This window comes from Alosa alosa, chromosome 16, assembly GCF_017589495.1.
Source record: "Alosa alosa isolate M-15738 ecotype Scorff River chromosome 16, AALO_Geno_1.1, whole genome shotgun sequence".
Classification (NCBI taxonomy): Eukaryota; Metazoa; Chordata; class Actinopteri; order Clupeiformes; family Clupeidae; genus Alosa; species Alosa alosa.
Window position 1 is genome coordinate 17,564,092 of NC_063204.1, and position 14,790 is coordinate 17,578,881.

At 43.9% G+C, this 14,790-nt stretch overlaps 1 protein-coding gene across 1 annotated transcript in view; it reads left to right on the top strand.

The window, feature by feature from the left end:
* The first annotated feature begins 2,175 nt into the window (after positions 1-2,175).
* The window catches only part of mpp7a (MAGUK p55 scaffold protein 7a), a 125,427-nt gene continuing 112,812 nt past the window's right edge, over positions 2,176-14,790 (top strand). The window contains exon 1 of the mRNA XM_048267030.1: positions 2,176-2,392. The gene's annotated coding sequence lies outside the window, so the exon portion shown is untranslated. The remainder of the gene's footprint in view (positions 2,393-14,790) is intronic.

A 14,790-nucleotide genomic window follows, 5' to 3' on the forward strand; every position in this document is an offset into this window, starting at 1 on the left:
TTTGCCGAGGGTGAGGGAGGATGAGGCGTGCCTGCCCGCTTTCACCACCTGGGGTCTCTCTGTCAAAAAGGTCCATGGTGTTTGGCAGTGAGGAGCAGATGTGGGCCTTGACCCGCTTCTAAAAACACTTCATCACCACAGAGGTGAGTGCAACTGGGCGATAGTCGTTATGACAGGTTGGTCTAGGCTTTTTAGGTATGGGGATGATGGTAGACCTTTTAAAGCATGTGGGGATGATGGACTGTGCCAGGGACAGGTTGAATATAGCTGTGAACACTGGTGCCAGTTGGTCGGCGCAAACCTTGAGAACCAGCCCAGCTATCTCGTCTGGTCCTGCAGCCTTCCTGGTGTTCACTTGCTTAAATGTCCTCCTGACATCGTGTTCAGAGAGAACGAGTGGTCCTCCGATCCCTCCTACTACGCCACCTTAGTGCAAAGGCCACTTGGTCACGGCACGTGTCGAAGTGTGCAAAAAAAAGTGTTGAGGTTATTGACCAACTCATTACTTGCGCCCCCTGAGGAGGGGGACGGGGATTTGTAGTTAGTCATGGTTTGTAGCTAATAAGACTAATAAGACTAATAAGACTAATAAGATTGCTAATTAATAATTCATTAATTGAAAGTTTATATTATTAATTGCTGCTGTAACAACATACTTTCCCTTTGGGGATGAATAAAGTAATCTATCTATCTATCTATTGTCATTATTGTTGTTATTATTACTCTATTATCCCTTGTAAGGTGTTCATGTTTTTGTTACTCAGCCAATATAAATAAGGACTGAGACTGGCTATATGGATGACTACAAAGCAGCAGCATATAATGTCAGAAAAGCAGTGAAGGATGTCAAGAGGGAATATGGAGAGGAGTCCAAATTCCAGCTAGGAGACCTCAAAGGTGTATGGCAGGGGCTAAAAACCATGACTGACTACAAATCCCCGCCCCCATCCTCAGGAGTCACATTTGTTCTGGCGTACCTTTCTTTTAATCATTAACAGGGCTATTGCAAACCAACATCTTATATGTAGGGATCAGGCAGCACAGCTCAAACATGCATTGGACAGAGAACTAACTGGAACTTGACATAATTATGATTACCACAAGATGGTGCCACTGTTCAGTGGTATTAAAGATAACCAAGAAACAAGGCTCGTTCACATTATTCATATTGGTGGCCGCCAAAAGTTAGTCACTCTAAATTAACAAAGGGACCCTCGGCTCTCTATGGAGAGGATACACTCCCCTTCCAATTAACCAGAATGTATTTAGAGAGAAAGTGTGTGTGTGTGTGTGTGTGTGAGAGAGAGAGAGAGAGAGAATGACAAACCTGAACAGACCCGGAATAAATAACTGTAAGAGCTGGCAGCTAACTGGAGAGATGTACTCATTTGTTCATGGACCTCAATTAAAAGTTGCTGCTATAGGATTGCTTGTCATAAAAGTGATGTGGTCTGTGATCAGTTTTCACATAATGGGATAAGGCCTGTGTTCTAACAGTAGGCCGCTATTGTTTTATACTTTTTCTAAATCCTGAGGTAATTTAAGAATACATTTTTCAACTGCACCAGTTACTTAAGGAAAGAGCATTGTTTAAATATAGTCTCTTTTTCGGATGAAAAGTTATTTCCAGTTGTGCCAGTGGACGATCAACATCACGATTCACGTTCAACCTTGTTAAACCGGACCGTGCTGTTTAGTTCCTCGGGGCATCTGACAGGCATGCATGCACTGCAGGGCGGCCCTGCATGCAAAGATCAGGAGGTTGTGTAACAGTTTGATGCATGGCTGAGCAAGTGGATTTGCCACTAATAATTAAAAGTAACAGGAAACAGGACAAAACTTCAAACAAACAAACAAAAACCTGTACAATTTGACAAGCCTTTTTAGGCTATAGTCATTATCGAATTAGGGTACAGAGTTGAAAGCAGACAACATTGTAATACGCTCAGTAGGTGGAATGTGTGACATAATTTCAGGTTACTGTCACACCAAACTTTATTGATAGCAAAGACTTCAATTATTAATGTATTACATTGCGAGCCGTGAAATAACATGATTGATAATTTGAGACTACCACTAAGGTCTACGTATTCAGCATGAGCGCCACCCTTTTGCTGGGAAACGGGCCAATCAAGGAGCGAGTTGCTTCCGCCAGGCTGCTCCATTGAACGAGTGTCGAGGACTGGGCGTCTCGCTTGGAGAAGAATCGCGTCGCGAAGATACGGATAAATAACAACCCGGTATTTCACAGACCGACTTGAGAAACATCACTCAAAGTTTTTAACTGTCTGTGGCGTTTGTGCGCGCTAAAGGCTTGAGCACTGTAAAAGTTTAAAACGAAGTGTGAAGAAAGAAGCTCGGTGACAGGAGGAACCCACAACAAGCAGTGCTAGTAAGTAAAGGAGGAGACACTATTGGGGAACTCATGTGGACTGAACCATGTCTCTGTTGCTTAAGCTGTTGGGGTAAACTTGCAACTTGTTGAGACTGATACACTCCGTCCTGTTGCAGTGTAATTTAGATCGTGCAACAGGACGGAGACGTTTAGGTTATGTTGTTGCTTGGATTCCAAGCTTTGGAAACTATGACAATTCGCCTATGTCCTGAATGAGATCACTCAGAGATCTTACTGCGTATGCACACTTTCTGGAAGATACGTTGTTTGTGATATGCAACCACGTATTCCTTTGTTTAACAGAAGGTGGAATAGATATTCAAAAGAATGATCAGACAGATTTGTTTTATGTGGAGTAATTGCTACATTGTCTCAACTTTTCTTCCGCTGCATTGTTTACACTGAGCTTGACACGGACATCGCCGCCGCCGTCTCAAGCAAGCAACCGGATTCTTCAGCCAACATCAGCGCCAATAGTAGCTAGTGGCGACTTTGCTAACATACAAAGTTGCTTAGTAAACCGACATGTATCCTCTTGGAAAATTGCCCTGCATGAATTTACGGCACACTGTATTTCATGAGTCAAACATTCTTTCGAGGTTGCGTAAACCACTCGCTATTTATAAACAAGGTGAGTTAACAGGCAAGCAGTCGATAGTAAGAAACTTTGGCCTACACGGCCTACAACAACTTTACAAACGTAGTGACGAGATAATGAATCATTTGCATTAATTTCGTTTCAAAGCATGCCTAGAGAATAGTTTATAATAAGCTGTGGTTCCTCAGTCCAAGTGGGGACAGACTACTAGCCTACCTGAAAAGAGGCAAAGCTGCAGATGCATGGAATCAGGAGACATTATTCTGGGCGAAATCAGGGGACACAAAATCAATAATGGAGCATTTCAACCAACAGCTCAGTCAGTGCGACCTTGGCCTTGACTTGAGAGACAGAGGAGCTGGATGACAGGGGGGTGTCTGCTCTCTGATGATTCCCTGCTTAGGTCTGTCCCTTGTGGCTCTGATGTGGTCATCCTTGTTCGATAGCACAGCCTTCTGCATCTACTAGCCCACCAACAAACAGACTCTTTGGGGTCACAAAGTGATGCACTAGTGGTGTAAAAAAAGCTGAAGGTTAACTTGTCTCCAAGACTCTTATTTGCTTCATACAGAAACGGTGCAGGTGTTCTTGGATCCTTCTCAGTCAGACGCATTGTGTGTTTGTTACAGAGATTACTAGACCAGAGACAGCCCCCACAAGGTCTCATTCCAACAAATCCAACCCACTACCTAATATGAGTTTGACACCCCTAGACAGATAATTTATTAAATAAGTAACTTGAGTACTTTATGAATGAGTTCGCCTGAAATAGATGGGAATAACATTGTCAGCAGAGGTGAAACCTCAAAACCTGTTCAGCTTCGAAGCTGCCAAAGTCCATACAAGTTCAAACCCAGATCTAAAATACTGTATTTGGTTTGTAATAAGTAAAAGAACCTCTCACTTATGAGAATCGCAGCAATGTGTCTAAAGTTGCAGTATAGTAGTCCCTAGTATCTGTGTGCCCTGATCTTGTATGCCCAAGTCCATAAAAGGTCAAGGTCAAGGTAAAGTTTATTATCCCCTAGGGGAAATTCATGTGGTCAACATTGCACGTCTCACAAGACATATATTATATTCAACAGGTGACATGTCACAAACATCACAGAGACATGTCATATAAGAGCTGTAGAATAAATAGAGAATAAATAGGTAAGATAAAGGATAGAGAACTATGCAATAAAACTATGCAAACCCAGGTCTAGAATACTGGTTTGTAATAAGGAAAAACTCATGAGAATCACAGCAATGTGTCTGAAGTTGCAGTATAGTGGTCCTTATAGGATCTATGTCCTGATACCTTATTAGACAGCCGCGAGAGCTGCAAGGTTAATTTCTGTCATGCTAAGTACATCACTGTCACGCTAAATACATCACTCATCCTGCATACATCCTTTTTTCTAGTCCCCCGTCCCACCTCTTTTTCTATCTTTTTCCGAAGTGTCAGTAGACTGCTTAGCTGTCAGTTGGGTTTGTGTACTTTGTAGGATCATCTGTGAGGAAACGCCAGGCACCTCATCCTTGGCTATACCACAGGACTCAGCCACCGTGCCCTCAACCTCTTCCTCCTCTACCTGTTCTTCTCTTTTTTTCCCCTCGTTCCCACACATTCTGCGATGCTCTTTCTTTCCTCTTCTCTTAATCTAGAGAGTCTGCGGTGTTGCATGTGGAATCCTCTGGTCTCAAAAAGATTCCAGAGGAGATTAGTAAGGGGCTGTTAATGCTCTCGAGAGAAGTGACACGGCTGTGACCCTGACAAAGGGTCAAGCTGGCTTAAGGGTCCTTGTCCACCCCCTTCTGTCCCCACACACAGTAACAAATATACAGTGCATACACATAGAGCCATTCTTTCTTATGCATCCTCCGCAGATGCAGATTCTCTGGCTATAATGGTACTATGTTGTCCTGTTGTCAGCATTCAAGGACATTTAGACACTTGCATATGCAAGGTACTCCTGGATGATTGTTGATGTAAACAAACGTACACACACACATATACGGATAAAGAAAATGACATGCTTGTTGCCCCAACACACACACACACATACACACACGCATGCACGCACGCACACACACAGACTCAGTTTTGCCCTCTCCTAAATAATGGTTGAGAGCTTAGAGCTCTTGCTCCCCCAGCATGAGTGTATTAATAGCCTGAGTACCTCAGGGGGCCAGACATTCTCCACATGGCTGCTGTTCCATGCAGTGAGTGGATTGTGTGTGTGTGTGTGTGTGTGTGTGTGTGTGTGTGTGTGTGTGTTGTGTTATTGTACATATATAGCATGTCATGACTGCACATTATAACACTTTGATCATATTTTGTTGGTTGTTATTGTAATTGTCCACATATATCGATAATTGTGGGTGGTCTGGGTGGGGTTTGATATCTAGATATATCTGCTCATGTGTATTTTTGACATAGAAAATCCATCATGGAAGTGTGTGTGTGTGTTCTGCTGCAGCAACAGGTGTCTGCACTCACTCCTCGGTGATCCTGGCCCTGCCTCTGTTCCGCCGCGGCCCTGCATAACTGGCATTCCTGTGTTTTTGTTCCTAAAACCACAGGTCAGTGCCGTGGGGCGGGCAGGGCCTAAGGAGCGTTGTGGGAATGTTGTGGGAATACTGTGGGAAGGCTCTGGAAACGCTGCTGGAGCTGTCTGTTGCCATTGCCCGATTTCTATGCAGCTCTTGAGCTACACCCTGCTGCTGTTCCCCCTCTCTTGCTGCCGCATTCATAATCTCGGGACCAAGTCCACGGATGCTTTGGTGTTAGTACATCGGCCCCATACCGTTCCCCTTCCAGGGAATAGTGCAGACTGGGAAAAGTTAAGTGCGGTGTTTCGGCACCTCATGGGGACGATGTGGTCTTGGCGTATCAGCCAAGTTATGGTGGCGGAAACATGAGAGACGAGAACAGAGCCAGAATACAAATGGGTTCTTATGTGTGTGTCTGACTAATTGTTGAGAAGAAAGGGTGTCGGACAGAAGAGAAAGAACGAGAGCAGAGAAACAGCTAGAACTTTGTCATTTTTGGTCCAGGGTATTTTTGTCTCAGGCCCTCCCAGGCAGGGAGCCTTTGAGTGGTTGCATGAGAAAAGGAGGCTGTCTCCGTGAGAGAAGGGAATGTGTCCGTCCGGACATTGTGCTCTGTTCCACATCCTTAATTTCAATATGGAAATTAATTTGGCTGTGGGCTCAGGCCATCTCCTCTCAGCTGCTAATTGACCTCCTGGGAAGTGAGCTTCAGCCAAACAGAGAGGAGCTCTGCTAAGAAATAGACCATCACTTTGAGGTTTGTCTCCCTCCCTCCATCTTTCCTCCCTTTCCTCTCTCTCTCTCTCTCTCTCTCTCTCTCTCTCTCAGCAGTGAGTGAGTGATTGATTGATGAGAGAGAGAGAGAGAGAGAGAGAGAGAGAGAGAGAGAGACTGTGTGAAAGTGTAATGTGTTTTGGAGGGGCGTGTGTTATTGTAAGTGTGTGAGAAGTATGTGTGAAAAGCCTGTAACCTTTCAATAGTTGGGACGGGACTCAAGCTACCCAAATAGAAGGTGTTCTGGGTCTCCCTTGGTCACGAGTCTCTGAGAGTCACTGTCTCCTTCACTCTGTTTTTCTCCCTCTAGCCTGATTAACAGAAAGGAGAGTGTAGTGTTTTGTTTCCTCTAATGAGCGGCCACCAACAAACTGGCTCACACAGATGAGTTGTCTTTCATGTCAGTATTCTCCCTGTGTGTGTGTGTGTGTGTGTGTGTGTGTGTGTGTGTGTGTGTGTGTGTGTGTGTGTGTGTGTGTGTGTGTGTGAAGCCCTGTCGATTTTGCAAAATGACTTCTATTAATATGGGTTAGTCCAACAGATCAAGGGGGGATTTTGTTCAGGTTAACTGCTCTCCCTGGTCAGTCAGAGAAAGTAATTCGATCCTTGTCTGAAATGAAACAATATCCTTGCACAGCAATGCACACACTCACACTTATTCTTTCTCTCTTTGACATGCACACTTAGTGACCGACACAATGTTGCATGCTCAGTTTGACCTACACACACTCACTCTCACACACACTGGCACACACACACACACACACACACACGCGCACACTCACGCATGCACAGTGGACCATGTTCTGCCTCTCCTCTTAGCTGAATGGACAGCAGGTCAGCTCTCATATCTTAAGGTGTGACACAGTTCCACTAATCAGACTGACTGGCTTAGCAGGGATAACGCCTGTCTTTATGCAGGTCTAATGAATGGAATGCCTTTCATCAGAAAGTAAGAGAGAGGACGGGCAGACTGAGAGTGTAGAGGTAGTTGAAGAGAAAAACAGAACTGGAGAAGTCCAGTTTCAAGTGCCACCTTAATTTCACTGTTATTCAGTCCAAATCAGTCCAGAGAGAGAGAGAGAGAGAGAGAGAGAATTGTGAGAATTGTGAGAATTGCTTGTGTGTGTGTATTCTGGGCCACAATGAGGAGATTATCAGATGGTGTGCGCACAGTGTGTATGTGTGTGTATGAGAGAGAGAGTAAGTGAGCGGAGCAATCAGGGACACACAGCTTATTGACACATTTTCTGCAAGCCACAAGGTCATTCACATGGCATCCCTCAGGTCAACAGTCAGCTCCTACACTCAAACTATCAGACACTCTCTCACACACAGAGTTACTATTGGTGCGCACACACACACAGATACTATTGGTGCGCACACACACACAGATACTATTGGTGCGCACACACACACAGATACTATTGGTGCGCACACACACACAGATACTATTAGTGCACAGAGTTACTATTGGTGCTTTTTTACACACACATACTATTGAGTTAGCACACACACACAGATACTATTGGTGCGCACACACACACAGATACTATTGGTGCGCACACACACACAGATACTATTGGTGCGCACACACACACAGATACTATTGGTGCATGTGCGCACACACGAGGGACTGAAAACAGAATGATTTTCATTTCGGTTCATACTGAGCAAAAACAGTATTTTTCCTAGCCTAGAAATCTAGATGCACCCTAGCGGCAGCAAATTACATTTGCTTCCAGGGCTAGTCTAGCAACTCTCCGTTGACTTGTGAGCTCGAAAAATTAAACTTCTATCAGGCCAATCAAATCGTGTATAGAGTCGTTAGGCGGGCTTAACATAATGATTGATGGCAGAGTTGCAACGGTTTGGCTTGAATTCCCTGCTACTTGAAAACAAAGAAGATGGATGTTGCTTTTGGCTAACAGTGTAACACGAGTTAAGCTTGCTTTAAGTTGGCAAAAGTTTAAACTAGCCAACTAGCTCCGCTGGTGGGAAAACGCATGGGACTCAGCGCTGTCCTATTGCGTGCAGAAGGAATTTGAAAGACAACCGATTATCCCGCCCCTCGGACTGAGCACTGTGAACGGTGAGTGCCCAGACCCTACATTTTAATGTGGGTCTAGCTTGTCAGGCTATATTTTTCCTGTTCCTGTTCCAGTGTTTTTGCCCAACAGCATTGATCTGACAATTAAATCAAAACACATTAGATATCAAGGCTAACTGTTAAAAACACTGTGCCTGAATTCAGGCATGGGACGAGATTTGACAGTAGGCGTTTAGCCTATATAATATTAGATCTTTAAAAATGTCTGATGAACCCAACTTCAAGCACAGAACATGTCCTTGCGGAAAGCCCTGTAATAGCGGAACTTACTGCATGACACCTATAAGCTTAGATATTTTCCTAGTGGCCCTGTAGCCTATGTTATTTCACACTAAGGCAGTGGTGTAGTCTACATGATATGCAGGACTACGCAGTATACACACTTAAAAAGCATCACCATCTCAGTATACCCACTTAAAATTGGCAAGGATACATATTAACATTTGGGGTTGATCACAGTATACCCACTACAGCTAACTACTACATCACAGTATATCCACTACAGCTAACTAGACTACACCACTGCTATAAAGGGTTCTGGGGAACACTGTGTGGGCAGGTGACTTTCAAAGCCTATGGACTTTCCACACACAAACACACACACACACACACACACACACACACACACACACACACACACACACACACACACACACACACACACACTCTGAGGCATGCATGCTCACATACACAGTCACATGCTGTCACACAGATGCAGTCAGACTTGCTGTGAGTGACATGCAGCTCCAGTAAAGGAGTAGGCTACCTCATGTTTTATATTGTCCATCACATGAGGAATCAGAACTACAAGTATAAATGCAGGTTTTTAACATTGCATGGCCATTGTTTATCTGACCTAGCAACAGTAAAATAGGGATGCGGGACTTGACAGTAAACGGCTGAGAGATTTGCGTATCAATGAAGTGATGTGGACGCACGTCGTATCTACTGCAAACCTGATACGATGTTTGTGGACGCGGATCGGATTTGTTCTGAAAATCTGTATTAAAACTGATTTGGACTAGTGTGGACTGTAGAGCACAACCATACATCTGTAGAGCACAATACATACATTCCTCTCTACACGCTTCAGCCAGTGGACCTCCCCCCTCCTGCAGAGACAATCTTGTACTTGTGACTGTGGCCCACGCAGTATCACAACTCCAATGAAAATATATCATATGTATCAGACAGTCAGTCCATGGGGCTCCGTAGACATGCTGACACATGTGCCTGGCTGGCCAGAGCAGCTCTGTTCTCAGCAGTGGTGTAAGAGAAGAGTGTGTTTTTCCTTTGGCCCCAAGGAAACATGAACCCCCACATGTCTGCCGGCAACAGGCAGAACATCAGACACCCCAGGAGCAGAGTACAGAGTGTGGGAAAAGTGTGTGTGTGTGTGGGGTGGGGGTGGGGGGGGGGGGGTGTTATGTCGGGGTCATGTATATGTGATTCCCACCATGTCTGAAGCAGCAGGGGGTAAGGCTCTGCGTACAGCAGGTCATGGCACTGCCTTGTGAAACTGTAGTAGCGTTCTCATTCTCTGATATTCAACCCCAAAGCACAGCACAGCATAGTGCAGTGGTGTCTAGGCTTATACTTGGGCATGGCTATGTTTCCTTAGGAATATAAACACACACACACACACACACACACACACACACCAACAAGGAAGCCTTCATTTGCCATGTCTGGATGCATTTTGGAAATTATGGGTGGTTAAGTGAGTAGTAGTACAGTGGTAGAGTTTGAGGTATACTTACTGTTTCAGCATACACACACTCTTCAAAGACCACAAAGACTCTAATTAGTACCTTCCTAGAAAACACAATTGGGGAAGCCAACCCATTCCTATGCTATAGGCTGCTACATTGAACTTTTACACAGATAACACAAACCATTTTTTTGTAAACATGTCAAACAGTAAATTAGTCCATCAAAATAATAGCCACAGACCATATGAAAATTATCTTTGAATTTCTGGGCACAATGGAATAAAATGGTTTATTGAATAAACAATGCATAATTTAATATTCTGTTGAGTCAGTGTTGTTGAAGCTTTTGCAGTTAGCTTTTGTATTTACTCCTGTTTATAGAGGTTGTGTTTAGATGGGTATTTAATGTGTTGAATGTTAGCCTGTATTCAGGCGTTTGTTGGGGGCTTATGTTGAAGAAATTCATGTGTGCTTGGAGGCAAGGAAAGCTTGCAGCTGGGGGATGTAGTCCATTGCATATCAGAATCATAGTCGCAGCACGGGTTGAGTCTCCGTTAGAGATCGTCTAGTGTAGTTTGCAGAGCATTGATGGCTGAGGCATAGTCAGCAGAGAGAGCCTAACCAACCTGCCTTGTTTATGCTCCTGCTGGTTTATAGATGAAGTCTTTCCATAGATGGCTCCCTGTGAATTATTCAGCCAACTCGGGATTGGGGTTGGGGGTTTCTGGGGTGGGGAGGTGATCCTAAAATAAGACGGCATGGTTATGATTCTATTTTTATTCATGGATGTGGTTTAAAACACGAGTCCTACGTCTTGCCGTCCCATTTCAGTGATGGTGTAGGTATGGTGAGTTGTAAGAGTCAAGCATTAAATAAATAAAACATCATCTACAGTACAGCAGAAGTGAGTGCAGCTTTCTTTGTCGTTCAGAGCAAAGTGAACTCACATAAAAATGACTATGGCTGCCAACTAACTCCGTGGCCTAATGATAACTGATGCCAATGTTACATGACACAGTTATGCCCCTTGTTGTAAATCAGAGTCCTCCTGTATTGGATTGTGTGCCCCTATAAATAATTCTGGGCTCTGTCAGTGTGTGTGTCTACATCTGTGTTTGAGATGTGAACTAAAGGTCAAACCTTTGTGGACTGCACAGGGTTTTTAAAGCATATATCCAAGAAAAACATTACAGCAAAACAGCAACTAAGATCAGTATAACATGGTAGCAAATCCAAAATCAAGAACAGAAATCCTGAGCAATCGATTGTGAGAATTTTAGGGTGATTCAAAAGGAACTGAATTCCTCAAGAACATTTTGGAAGTTTAAAGATGTGAAAGGAAAGAAAAGCTAATCAGTGAATTCTCTATTATTTAATTAAGTAGGCCTTCAGAATATAATTATGAATAAGCTAAAAGGCAAGTCATGTATGTATTCTGAATTGTAGATTTAATTTCTAAAACTAAGCTAGATAATGTACTGATATTATTATTAAAAATAAGTCACTATTGCAGATATGCTTTGCATGCATACTGCAGTACATGGTTGCTGACCTGCGATGTTCATGGAGTGAGAGACGTTCTAAGAGCTGTAGTAAGAGACAATAATGAGACGTCCTAGAGACAATAATGAGACGTCCTAGAGACAATAATGAGACGTCCTTAGAGCTGTACCGAGTGTTTAAAGGATAGATGTGGATGAGGATCGATGATTCTCTGACTGCTGAGAGGTCAATTTGTGTGTGTGTGTGTGTGTGTGTGTGTGTGTGAAGGGGGGAGGCAGGACTGACTGATTAGGTGTACAGCTGGCTGTTTTATCAGGCTGGTACCAGTGTGTGCTCTCCTCCTGTAAACACCTGTCAGCTCTACTGCTCAGTTTGCCCAGCTGAACATTCAGTGTGTGTGAGAGAGCAAGAGAGAGAGAGAGTGTATGCAGGTATGTGTGAGACTCGTGCTGCCTCCCTGTGCGAAAACTAATTAGAGAGACAAAAGAAGAACAGAGGAAGGAGGGAGAGAAAAGGAGTGGTGAGAGGATGGATGCGTTCAGCTCTTAGGATTGTGCTGAGGAGGAAAGTTTTCCTTTTTTTTCTCTTTTATCCATCCAATCTTTCATTCCTTCTCTGTGCCTCAGCACACTCGTGCTTCTTTTCAGCGGGCATTTGGAACAGTTTTCTGGAGACTGTGTGTGTGCCTGTGTTTAACATAATATGTGTTTGTGTGTGCACACCATCTGATAATCTCCTTATTGTGGCCCAGTACACACACACACACACACACACACACACACACACACACACACACACACACACACACGTTTTCACAATTCTACTTTTCTTTGTACGGGCTTCTTTCTCTCTCTTTCACACACTCCCTTTCTCGCTCTCTCTGTATGTGTGTTGAGTGTTCTCAGTAATAATAGAGCAATTTCACCCTCCACCGCCAAAATCTCATTGGCAGGGTCAAGTGCTTAGCTTAGCACACACACACACACACACACACATTCTTAGATATAGATATGCACAATTTGGGACAGTTCACACCACTGACTGCACAGATGTAAAGCAGAACCTCATGCCTAACCATACCTTCAATGTAACTAGATGTACCGCAGAGCGGTACAAAATATGACCGCCGCCCAGTCCAGCACATTTTTTCCACAAAAATAAATCACGCTGAAAGGCCTATATGATTCTAAATGTCTCACTAAATTGCATTATCCACACTCAATTCTCACTGGTATCTGCTAGACAACAAGTACCAAAACATGATTAGTTCATAGATTTCACATGTAAAAATCGGTTCTCAAGATATTCACAAAAAACTGTGTCTGCCCTACCCTCCTCTAGTCCAGCCGGGGGGCTACAGATCAAAACGAAAAACGATGGTTCTATGCTATCCATGTGGGGTTACATGCCCACCAAGTTTCGTGTACCCCGGTCTTTCAATGTCCCGCGAATCTTTGTTGGTGTACGGTCACTAAATGTACACATAAATTATTTTATTGTAAGGCCCCCCATGAATGAAAGTTCACAAAACTTGGCATGCATTCGGAGGGTGTCATAATGATCCTACACTTTCAGTTTCGTGCAGTTTTGACCATGTCAGCCAGAGATATTGTGATGAAAACACCTAATTTTTTACTTTTTTGTGTTTAACTAGGTGGCGCTATACATAAAATGAGTGGTTATGGAATGGGTTGACATGGCCCCTTGAGATCAACATACAAAAAAAAAAGGTCCTCCTAAACCCTACGGTTCTCGAGATATTCACAGAAAACTGTGTCTGCCCTACCCTCCTTTCGGGGGGTCCAGTCCAGCGGGGGGGGCTACAGATCAAAACGAAAAATGATGGTTCCATGCTATCCATGTGGGATTACATGCCCACCAAGTTTAAATGTACCCCGGTCTTTCAGTGTCCCGGGAATCCTTGACGGAAATTTGGACATCACGAAAAGAAAAGGAAAAAAAAATCTGACTAAACCTATATGACCATGCTTAAGCTGGCTTGAAGCGTCATAATTACTTGAGGGCCACACACACGCACGCACACGCACACCCACACCCACACACACTCACTCACACACACAGAGAGAGAGAGACTACCCCTATTTTTCAGGCTCCAGGCAGAGATGTGTGTGAGAGGAGTGTGAATCCCCGCAGATGCATGTGCTTTCTCTCTGGCCTATTGTCAGCCATTCCGTGCCACCCTCCACCACGCTCCAGTTTCCACCCCCCTCCCATTTGCCGATTGTAGTCTGTGGAATGACACTGCTGCTGATGTGTGGCTTGTCGGCTCCAAGTCAACAGTGAGTCGGCACTGTTGTGGATTAAACCCAGAGGAGGAGCCGGCTATCCAGGCCACAAGGCTCAGTCAGTGTGGTGACTTAATTTAAGGTCCTGACGCCAGTGGCCCATGGAAAAAATGTCCCCCACTCATACCGTGTATGTGTGTATGATTTGTGTATTTGTGTTAGTGGCCATATTTATGGTGTCTTAATGTGTGTGTCAATATGTTTGCATATGTCTATGTCTATGAGTTATGAGTTTTGTTTTAATGCATACTGTGTGTGTGTGTGTGTGTGTGTGTGTTTTCTGTGACCTTGTATCAGTGTGTTATCATTCTGCTTGCCGCTAATGACAGACTCTGAGTGTTTATGATTGCATCTGAGTGATCTCCAGGACTGAGGTTACTGTCAGGACAATTACAGGCAGGCAGAAATAGCCAAAACAGATGTTGGGAGGGAGACTACTGTGGCGCATATGGATGATGGTCTGTTTGTGTGTGTGGGCTTAGACTGCCATTTATGTTTTTGTCTCTGAATGTGTGTCTGTCTAAAAGGCTACTAGCCTTGCCGTGTGTGTGTTTGTTTATTTGTATGTTTGTTTGTTTGTGTGTAAGCCTATATCTGGTAAATAATGTGAAACACTACTATGCTTTGAGGTTGAGTACAGGATCATTTTGGCATTTCGCGAAATATTAGTTGTTTTAGATTACATTTTAATGGTGCCATTTTAGGTGTGTGTGTGTGTGTTTAAGCAATACTTTTTGTTGGTTTTAAATAGCAGACCGGTCCATTGTCACCTCTCATGTGCGTTGTTTGCCTTGCCTGGCTGCAGCAGTACGCATGTAGGCTATCACCACCAATGGTGAGTTTAACTTTTCTTTCCT